Below are 11,506 nucleotides of genomic sequence, written 5' to 3' on the forward strand. Positions count from 1 at the left end.
AGGCTAGGACATGTGGCAGTTACCCTGGTCTGCTGCTACGGCCCCAACATAGACGACCCGCATTTCTTTACAGACCTCAGTGCGGCTATCATAGGCGTGGGCCCGCAGCGCCTCATCTGGGGAGGGGATTTCAACACTACGCTTGATCCATCTAGGGACAGGTCACACCCGGCCCCACACCATTATACCAAAGCTCGTGCGACGTTGTTGGAGACACTAGTTGAGCATAACTTGATTGACACATGGAGATCCCTCCATGCTGACGAACGGGAAGGCACACACTTCATGGCGCAAGCACGATCATGGGCTCGGCTTGACTATGTTCTTATATCTCCTCATTTTTATATGGCGCTTGATCGAGCGCACCATCTTCCAAGAATGTTCTCTGACCATTCGCCGGTACGCATTACGCTACGGGCTGCGGACTTAGGCCCCCCCCCTGACCGCCTGGCGTTTGCAACCCACGATGCTGATCGATACTGTGTTTCAGGAGGAATTGCGGGAAGACTGTTTGGATTTTTTTAAGCGCAACAAAGATTCTGTGAGCGCTGTAGAAACTATATGGGATGCATTTAAGGTGGCCTTAAGGGGCATATGCATCGCTAAGGGGTCCGGTGAACTGAAGAGTATATTAGCACGCTTGCGAACGCTGGAAGGTGATCTTAAAGCGCTCGAGACGGTGTTAGCGGACAGCCCTGACGATGTTACGCTGGCACGTATCCGCGAAAAAGTGACGGAATATTCGGACGAAGCAGCTAGGGAGGCAAAATATAGGGGTAAATATTGGATTGCCCGCCGCTATGGCAAAGGCGAGCGGCCGGGGAAAGCCCTGGCGGCGACGATAAGGTTGACGCGGCCTCCTAACACTATATTGGAAATTGAAGGCGTGGAAGGTACAGTATATAGAGACACCGCGCACATTCTTAACGCGTTTGTGGAGCACTATCGTCAATTGTATACGTCGACCAGGTCTGGGGATCTCCACTTGCAGGACAACCTGGAGGATGTGTCCCTCGAATGGCTCAGTGATGCGCATAGAGCATTTCTTAGCTCCCCCTTTGAGTTAGACGAGGTGCGTGAGGCTATTATGCACATGCGTTCAGGCAAGGCTACGGGCCTAGATGGGATACCGATAGAATTCTATAAGACTTACATTGATTTTATGGCACCGGTCTTGCGTGAGGTGTATGAAGACGCCCTCGAGGTGGGCCATTTGCCCCCTTCTATGCGCATGGCCCTCATTACGTCCCTCCTTAAACCTGGGAAAGCTGCGGATAGGTGTGACTCTTATCGACCCCTTTCATTGCTTAATTGCGATGTAAAAATACTTGCGAAGCTAATTGCTACCCGTATTAACTTGCTACTCCCTAACCTGATATTGCCCGACCAGGCAGGGTTTGTGCCCGGCAGGGCGACATCCCATAACCTGCGCACTTTCTTTTCGATCCTAAACTCGGTACATGAGGACCTACCAATGGCTGCTGTCTTCCTCGACGCCTCGAAGGCTTTTGACTCGTTAGAATGGGATTATGTATTCCAGGTGCTGGAACGTATGGGGTTTCCAGGCATTTTCATCTCCTGGATTAGACTGTTGTATACATCTCCTAGAGCCAAGGTGCTGATAAATGGCAGACTTTCCTCGGCATTTCCCATCACCAGAGGCATTAGACAGGGTTGCCCCTTGTCGCCCCTACTGTTCGCGATAGCCATGGAGCCCCTTGCAGCCAAGTTACGACAACATCATAAAGACAAGGCGTTGCGATGTTTTCAGAGGCAGATATTAATATCTATGTACATGGACGACATTACTTTGTATATACGGGACACCAGTGATAACCTCAATCCGATCCTTAGGGAATTCATCCGATTTGGCAGGCTCTCCGGAGTTCAGATCAACTGGAGCAAGTCACGGGTTTTCCCTCTTACGACATCTACTGCGCGGTTTGAGTTGGAGTACCCTCTCGCCTGGTGCGAGGGGGACTTTAAGTATTTAGGCATACACATAGAAAAAGACAAAGATGAACTAATGCGGGCCAATTATGGTACGACGATGACTCGCATTACTGACTGCATTACTAGATGGATCACGCTTCCCCTTTCTATGGCAGGAAGGACGTCGTTGATTAAAATGGTAATATTGCCTCAACTATTGTATCTTTTCTTGAACATCCCCTTTTACCCGGGCAGTTTCTTCTTTCGACGCCTACGATCAGAGCTCATTAGACTAGTTTGGGGCAGGAAGGCACCCCGACTCAAGTGGGAGGTCCTCACTAAGCCATATCGTCAAGGCGGGTTTGGCGTCCCTGATTTTGAGCTGTACTTTCAAGCGGCGCAGGCACACTACGCCTATTTCTGGATACGGCAACCTCGATACATGCCCCAACTAGCGGCTGAACACTGGCTGGCGCACCCGATCCCCATAGAAGGCGCCTTGTATATCCCAGTGCAGGGGAAAGATACAACGCCCACGACCGTGGCAAGTACGGTGACTGCATGGAACCGAATAACGGCCAAATTAGGGATTGCCATGCTGTATGCGCCGCTCTTGCCCCTTGTTTATCATCCCAGCATGCCCTTGTTGCAGGAAGCGGGGTTTCGGAAATTAGTACATACTGTCCACGTCGCGACGTGGGGGGACTTGTACCATGATGGCAAGTTCCGCTCTATGGAACACTTATATGAAGCCATCCAACCCTCTCCCCTTGACGTTTTTTTGTATCTCAGGCTCCGGCAGGGGATTAGGGCGCTAACGCCTGACTTTCCCCAGGAACCACCGGATGGGACACCATTACAACGTATCCTCCTGGACGAGGCACGCGCCAAGTTAGTCTCTAAAATTTATGGGTCGGTCCACTCGCTCACGGTCGCCCCGCCTCTGGCAGCCCGGGCGAAATGGGACCTAGAACTGCAGGACCCACTGACAGACAAACAGTGGGAGTTCTGCCTCCAACAGACGGAACGCATTTCCTCTAGTAGTAGATTTAGAATAATACACTATAAATACATTCACAGATTATATTACACTCCTGCCCGGCTTTACAAATATCGACTTCGTGAAGATGACAGATGCGACAGGTGTCATGCCCCTGGGGCGGATTTTCTCCACCTGGCATGGGCGTGTGCAGCTGTGCACCGCTATTGGTGCCAGATATTTACAGCACTTTTGAAAATGATTAATTCAGAGATTGAGCCCTCCCCTATCCTTGCCCTCCTGGAAAACGTGGAGCCCATACAAGCTACGCACCGCAAATTCATCGCGCTTGCCTTCTTACTTGCTAAACGACGAGTTGCTTGTCAGTGGGGCAGATGTAGCGCCCCAAAATTTAAGGATTGGATGCGGGATCTTACTTACTGTCAGGAACAAATCAATACATACTCTGAACTCTTACCAACAGCATCACGACCAGCAGATATCTGGGCTCCACTGCACTGCTACCTGTTGGGGGGATGCTCCCGTGGGAAGCAGAACGCCCCCATAACCACGAGCTAGAGAATCCTTCATGGAATACTGAGACTTTATTGAGAGGGGCACTGCCCGTGGGATGTGGCTCCAGAGACATTGCATACCGGGGGATTCCACCCTTGTGAACAATATATTCCAGACACCTGGTGTTGGGACGTATGGGGCCGCGTGGAGCTCCTCCAGGGGGAGTGTGGGCAGTGGTAAACACTATAGTACTCATGGAATTAATGTACAGTCCTGCTCTGCTGGACAGGTTCGCACTGTCAATGCCCGTTGTGTGTTCTCTGTTTTCCTGCCTACCTTGTATTGCTTGTGACTGGAATGTGTACCCATTGATGCACCTTTGCTTATTGCTGTATGCTCGCTCAAAATTTTTTAAAATAAAAGTTAAAAAAAAAAAAAAAATCACCTTAGAACACACCACAGTTCCTAAAATGAGTATGGTACCATCAACAAATTATTTATAATGTAACTAAAGTCTTAAAACATTCTATTAACTGCAATGCTTTTTAATGAGGTGCTATCATGTATATTGGTCCCAAGATGGCTGCCAACACTTCTTGGATGAAGTGCTGACAACCAATCAGATCTCACGATGAGATGTGTGGTTAGGCTCCGCCAAGATATATATGTGATTTTACTTTTAATTTTCTCAGGAACTACTGAACGGATTTACATCATTTAACCAAAAGGCATGAGTGTGTTCCAAGGGTTACCTCTTTGCCAAATTTTGTGTAATTCTGTTCAGCAGTTCGGGCTGTAGCTGCGATTAAAGGTTCCTATGGAAAATTGCATGGGGAAAACACGTTTTGGGACCCCCCTTCTTTCTCAGCCCCTGCTTGACGAAACACCCCGAGACTTTCCGGATAGGAGCGGACCGGAGCGGCCCACCAGTTTTGAAAATTTTACGAACTTTCGTCAACCGGCGCCAAAGTTATTCCAAATAGAATGTTGCGGATTTCATATGGATAATAGGTCCTAACTATAACAACCTACTGGCGACCGCCAGTAGGTAATATATATATATATATATATATATATGTATTTATATTATAAGTAAATGTATATATAATATTTTATATATATGTATGTTTAATTATTATTTAAATTATATTTATTATTCATAATTTTAAACATTTTCTAATAATTCTATATTTGTGTTTTTTAATTATATGCATTATTTACTTTATTTTACATTATTTTTTAGACATAAAAAAGACATATTTTTTACAACGATAATTTTGTTTCAATATTTTTGTACTTATCATAATGTAGTTAGGACCCTGATATTCTGGTCATCAATATTTCGGGTCTCAGATAGTTTTTTCGTCGATATTTCTGTAATCGATATTCTGTGAGTGATTCGCACAATCGTTGAAATTCTTACATGAAGCTGCATTTTCACTAGTTGTGTCTAGTTGTCCCTCTCAAGTCAAATTCGAATGCATTTATATTCTTTTTATTAACCTGCAGTTCCACTTGCTAAAAGAGGTCCTGCTCAAGTGAGATGCAGCTGCTCCAAATGACCTGCACCAAGCTGAGGACGTATGGCTTTAACATATAATTTGCATACATGCTTTTGGTATTTTATTGAACTTTGCTTGTTTTTCATAGTATTAATTATTTGCAAAAGCTAGTTTAAAATGATGCCACATTACACATTTCAAAACATCTCTTGATTGTTATCAAAGTAAGTGATTACACCCTATCATGTATAGGAACTTCCATTCACTGTTACGTAAAAGTGTATTTAGAAAAGGGGAGCATTTTTCCTGAATCTGCAAACTCGCAACATTGCTTGCTATTTATCATAAATGTCTTACAGTTATAGAAATAATTGATGAAACCATATCATACACAGGGACTATCAGTCACTGGGGAAAGTGGACAAATGTGATTCACCAAGGTTTATTTATGCTGTTTGCTATTCATAAAGATATTTTGCAAGTAGTATATTTAGGACTGCGGAGCCTTCACACATAAAAAGGTAGGATTGTCATATCTTTTTATGTGCAGAGATTCCGCAGTCATAAAGATACTTGTAAAAAACCTTTGTGAATAGCAAACAATAGTAAACTTGTACAAAAGTGTAAGTTTACCTATGTAACTTAGGCCCCAAGTGTCTGTGGGGCCTATTAGGATGGCGGGCGGACCTGAGTTCGCCCGCCATCCTTGCGGTGTTGGGGCCGGCCACCAGACATGCAGTGGTCCCGCACTGTGAATCACGATGCGACTGTTACCCTGGTGGTCGCATTCCACATTTTAACATTGCAGCGGGTGCTGCTTACAGCAGCACCCACAGCGATGTCAAAATCGCATGCCTGGCATTTCCCTGCACCATGTGGCAGAAACCACTCAATGCCTGCCACTTGGTTCAGGGAACTGCAGGGGGGGTACCATGGGTACCCCCCAAGTGTACCCCAGCCCCCCTCCGGCGGCCCGCCCCAAACCCAAACCCCGCCAGCCCTTCGATGGGGCCTGTATGACACCCACATTGTAATATGGCTGGTGGTGCCTGCTGGGCACCGGCACCATATTACTGGCCCAGCACTGCCTGGCCAGCAATTGGAACGATTGCAGACCGGAGGAACAGTGGCAGGCGGACTTTGCATCCACTGCGATACCCCCGCCATCATAATATGGCAGGAGGTATTTCACGTTACAATGGCGTAGCGGTCGCCATGGCCGGCTCGGCAGTGGCGATCGTTACGCCATCATAATCAGCCCCTAAGTTTGATTCTTTGGGAACTATTTTTTAGTTTTATGTGTACATATGTAAAGGCAAAACATAGGCACTCAAAGTGAAAGCATCTAATGGCTGTGGTGGGCTGGCCATTGATCTAAACCTTCTGGTGGGGGGTCGGAAGCCTAGTTTGAGTGACATTTCAACAGCCTAATGGTAAAAGAGTTTTGATTGGGCTCACCTACGTATGTATGTATTTTTGTATGATATTTTTTGAAAACATGATGCTAGAAAGACAGTGAAAGCAGTCTTCAGGTCAAACCTAAAAAGGTAAACACCCACATACCTGTTTTCATATAGTTTCACATTATGGAGGCAAAAGGTTTTCTCATGATAAGCGCAGCAGTGCTCTGCAAGATTGCAACTGAAAAGGACAAAATAGTATGGGTAGAAGTTTCTGAGAAAATGTGTTCCTCCTCTCACAAAAAAACAGAAAGAACTGTGGGTATAAAATCACTTTTTGTGTCACCTTTCACCTGCAGAAAGGTACAGCTATTGCAATTCTGCAAGGAGAACTAAATTTGAGTGTCAATGGGTATCTAGGAATTGTTTAACTCTCCAGGTGTGCTCCTAACTAGCTTTCTGAATTACTAAAAAGAAAAAATGAGTTATTTCCTAAGGTTTTGTGAATTTGTTATTCCGATAAGATGACATTCTTTGAGCTGTTATCGCTCCACATCTTCCTCTCATAGCTCATTTCCTCAGTACTGTGTATGGATGTTTCTGCTCATCTTTTCTCCCTGTGATGAAATTCATTTTATCTTTAAAGGTTCCGCCCACATCAAGAAAGCATTAAACACTACCTGGTAACCTGAAATCTACACGTGGCGCCTAAGAAATCGATGATTAATAAATAAATAGATGATCTGATACAAACTCACCAGGGAGATGAAGAGAACCTGGCAGCTGGCCCAGTGCGCCATACTCTGTGTTCCTGGGTGCATGTTTATAACTTGTATGCAAAGATTCTGTAATTGTTTTAGCACATGATGTTATGCTTATGATTTGACAAACCCTACCTCTTTTCCCTCCATAATGAATAAAAAATGCTCATCTGATAACAAATGGCATTTTTCCACAACTGTGCTCTATTTTTCAGAAAATGGGGGTGTCCGTCTCACTGGATATTGCCTGTCTGTTTCTGGTGTCAGGAATCCATCTGTATCTTTTAAAGGTCCACCCAGGGAAGCAAAATTTCACCATACCCAGTCCTACATCACTAACAAACACCAATTCAAAATTGTTCCTTTGTTTGATGAGGTATAATGTTGACACATAATATGACATTATTCACCGGGTGGTCCATTTAAAAGTTGACTTTGAACATTTCAGCTGTCGCTTCCTTTGAGATTTCCTTTGTCAGTGCCCCCTTAAAGGTACTCAAGAAACACATTGATAGTGATGAGAATCTCTCAGTGCATAAATTAAGAGAGCCATGAATCCATTCACCTTCATTAACAAGGGATTTGCTGCCATTTTATCTTTAGTTGTAGGTATTGTTAAAGATGAACAAGTTACTTACCTTTGGTAACGCCTTTTCTGGTAGAGACTATATCTAATAGAAGGTTGAGTGCCCACACAGTCCGTCTGGTGGCTGATTCTTGTGCAACCCATAGGAGATTCTAATGCACAGCATAATACATCTTGAGATTGTTATCTTTGGCACCACTTATCCTTTCTTAGCCATTGGTCATCCCATTGGTAGTGTCTAGTTCAGTCCACAGAGAAGCTAAGTGCTCATTTAGGGTCAAGGTTGTGAAGCCATTCCTTCTCCTTCGAGGAATGAGGTGGTGCTTGGAAAGCCAGTTAGATGATTGATAGTCCTATTTCAAAGAGCATGACTAAATTGATCTGGAATTCCGCTTCTGTCCTGAGATTTAATTTGTCTTGTTACAAAGATGTATATGGGGGACCACAGGCAATGTCTGGAGTTCGCTCACTCATCTGGTGGATGTTATGACAATGAGGAATGCCATGGTTTCCAAGATGGTGCACATTAATTGAGTACCAAGGTAAGGTCTCGATATGGCATCATAAATTAAGGGGGCAGGAACAAATGGACCGGTCCCAAAAAAACACATCACAACTGGTAATTTGTAGAGGGATGGCTGGTCGGGAAAACATAAGAAGGCCACATTTCTCCTTACATAAATCAATTTTGTTCAGGGCTGCCTGGCTACCAAGAAGACAAGAACCACTTCAGGAGAAAGCTTGCAAGATATCAACTGTCGCTGCTCAAACTCCACTTAAGGAGGTGTAGAATGTAGAGGTTGGGTGCAAGATTCACCCCTGCTGCTGAGACCGGAGGTCCTCCTGAAAGAGCTGTCAGATTGGAAGACATATGATCATGGACAGAGTTCACAAGCTATACTACATGGTGCCCAACATGATAGTTTAGGCACTTATTACGTGGATCACCTGAGTAGCATTCTGGTATATACCCAGAGACCCCTACACTTTTTCAACTGGCGACGTCCATGGTGGTAGGGAATATCCTCCTGAGCTCAGTGGGGGGACACCTTTGTATTAGCTGTAGGTTGAGCCAAACTCAAACGTTTCAAAGGATAAAGTCCCATTGTGCCATACCCTTTTCTGCAAACCACAGAATGTCTGGGGATGAAAAGAATGGTGATTTTAACATCACTGAGAACTGCAGATATGCAGTTACTCAGAAAGTACAGCAACATAGTCTCACAATTACAGGTGGAGATGTTTGCTTCGTGCTTGAGGCACATGAGGCTTACAGGACAGAGGTGTTCTATTCTTGGGTTACATTACAATATGGCTGTTTCACAATTATAAAGCAGAGATATTCCACATAATTACATACCGTATGAGGAATTAGAAATACCATTAACATACCAAGAACACAGAAATTATTTTGAGGGCACCCTCCCACACAGCACAGAAAAAATTGGACTAGGTCTCCTTAGCAATGAGCAACATGGCCAGTCTTAGCCGGTTATACACCACATCCTGATGTTGAAAATTTGTCAGCAATAGAGTTATGTATATTATAAAAAAACTTAGTTACACTCTAAAGGAGTCTTACACAGTTCATCATGAGAACACTGACTTTAAATCATGCGAGGAATGCTCAAGCTGTACAACCACAATTGGCTACAGCAGGCATAAGCCCACAAACCTTAAATGCGGTTATGGGTAAGATTCCCACCAGATAGGATCAAATGCTGTTCTGGATTGCACAAAAAATGAGTCAACTGAAAGCAGTGTTTCCCCATACAGGGCCTCAGGAAAAACACAGGATATTAACCATAAGCTTGCCAATGGGGATTGCTCCCACTGTGGAAGACTGTGCACCTTGAGGTACGGTCTGTTCCACGGTGTACACTAGAATACATGGCACTCCTTCACTGGCTGTTTTACCACAGGTGTTGAAACAGACCAAGAATGAGTACAGGGCAGCATCTCCCCTGGATTTGGGCATGAAGCTGGTGGGCAATTTTGCCACAGTGTCGGCTATAATGCTAAGTAATATCAGAGGGGTAGTTGGCTATAAACCAAAATCTATGGGGCTTGGCTCCAGGACAACAGGGATGTGAGTTACCTAAAATTATTTTAAAAACATATGCTACAGTGGGTAGAGATAATTTGAAGGACAAACCAGGTAAACCACAAATTAAGAGTAACTCTGAAAAGGAAAACTCTAGGCAGGCACCCGACACTTCAACCAAGAAGAAGTGGGGGGAAAAAACTGAAAGAGAAGCTCAGATCATGGGGTGGGTCTCCTCAACAGGAAGCCATTGAACAATGCTATAACTTGCGTAACCAGGATAATATTAAACAGCTTGATAGGTATCAGTATACTGATACACGTTCCTCTTGTTCCTTTCAGGACACATCTGGAAAATAGATGACAAAGGTGGACTGTCAGAGCATATAATAAAATAGGAAGATAAAAAAAAAATCTCAAAACCACAATTCAAGAAGAAGTAGGTAGCTGGGCTAAAAGGCAAACATGCCATGGATAATAAGGACACCGCTTCTGAGCAGGGGCTGAGCAGAGACCATGCTGGAAAGCGTGGCAGAGGTCTTGATGATTTGTCTGGCATGAGTAGCGCTGAGTGACTGAGTAGCGCTGAGAGTCCAGGTGTCCCACACAGTCTTTGGGAGATAGAACTCCAGCTAGATGGGACATTCAGAGACCCATATATATTCTCTTTTGGGAGTACATGTCATAATTTATGACAATCTTCTGGCTGAGAAAGATTGGATACCGTGGTTTCTAATGGATTGCCCAAAAGGGGAACCTTTAATTTTTACAACACACACATAAGTAGAGAGAGGTAAAACTAATTTTCTATCCTCCCAAATTTAAGCAACTGTTCCAAGGTGTTTGTCTGCACAGGGATGTTGTTGCAGCCCTATGACGAATCATGCCACTATTAGTGGGTGAGGGCACTTTTAAGAAACTTTACGTCTCTCCTATTAATGTTTTTTGATCTTCATAATCAAACAGATAACTCCTTTTCTTTTATGTGTGGGTACAGAAACTGTAATTTAGCCTGCTTTGTCTGACCTCGTTGAAGATTCAGTAAAACATTCATATGCCAAGGAGTGGGAGATAGCCCTAAGTCTCACATTATACTGCAACCATGTGGGGTGGGATGACAGTTCTCCTTATCATGAAATTCTATTGAGGTCAAACCCACAAATTCAAAGACAAAACCCTATTAAATATTAGGCTAAAAAACAAGTTAGGGAGATTCTCTAACAACTTTAATACCAGGGTGTAATTGAAAGTTGCACCTCTCCAAGGAATAATCCCTTGTTTCCTGTAATGAAACCAGAACATTCATATCAGTTCAGTTCAGTTCAGTTAATAAAACTTTATTGGGTTTATACGATGAACCACAAAAGTCACACATACACACACAAAAAATACAAGACATTTAAAATGCAAGAATGCACGAGGGACATCAAGCCAACCATTGGCAGATTAGCCAAGTGCAACTCATGATTAAAATATTATCAAATTTCTGCAGCATCAGAACAATTTTCCCCTCTGCAAACTTTCTTAGCTAGATAACAGTATGTAAACAGGACATGTAAAGCGGATCACTGATTAAATAGCGATAACAAAAACAACGACATACAGAAATATCGCGCTAAAAATATTGTACACAAAAATATCGACACCCTATACTCAAACACAAATATCGATAAAAAAATATCGCCTAACTAAATATTGTTCACAAAAAGATCGACTACAAACATATCGGTAACACAAATATTGAGAAAATTAAACTATAATGAAACACAACACAAATATCGATAAC

At 43.7% G+C, this 11,506-nt stretch overlaps 1 protein-coding gene across 2 annotated transcripts in view; it reads left to right on the top strand.

Annotated features, from left to right (window-relative positions):
• The window catches only part of LOC146839641 (uncharacterized), a 712,826-nt gene extending 705,576 nt beyond the window's left edge, over positions 1–7,250 (top strand). For both annotated transcript variants that reach the window (XM_085650377.1, XM_085650376.1), the window contains one exon: positions 6,976–7,250. The gene's annotated coding sequence lies outside the window, so the exon portion shown is untranslated. The remainder of the gene's footprint in view (positions 1–6,975) is intronic.
• Positions 7,251–11,506: the final 4,256 nt, after the last annotated feature.

Source organism: Triturus cristatus, chromosome 4_1 (assembly GCF_964204655.1).
Source record: "Triturus cristatus chromosome 4_1, aTriCri1.1, whole genome shotgun sequence".
NCBI classification, from domain to species: Eukaryota; Metazoa; Chordata; class Amphibia; order Caudata; family Salamandridae; genus Triturus; species Triturus cristatus.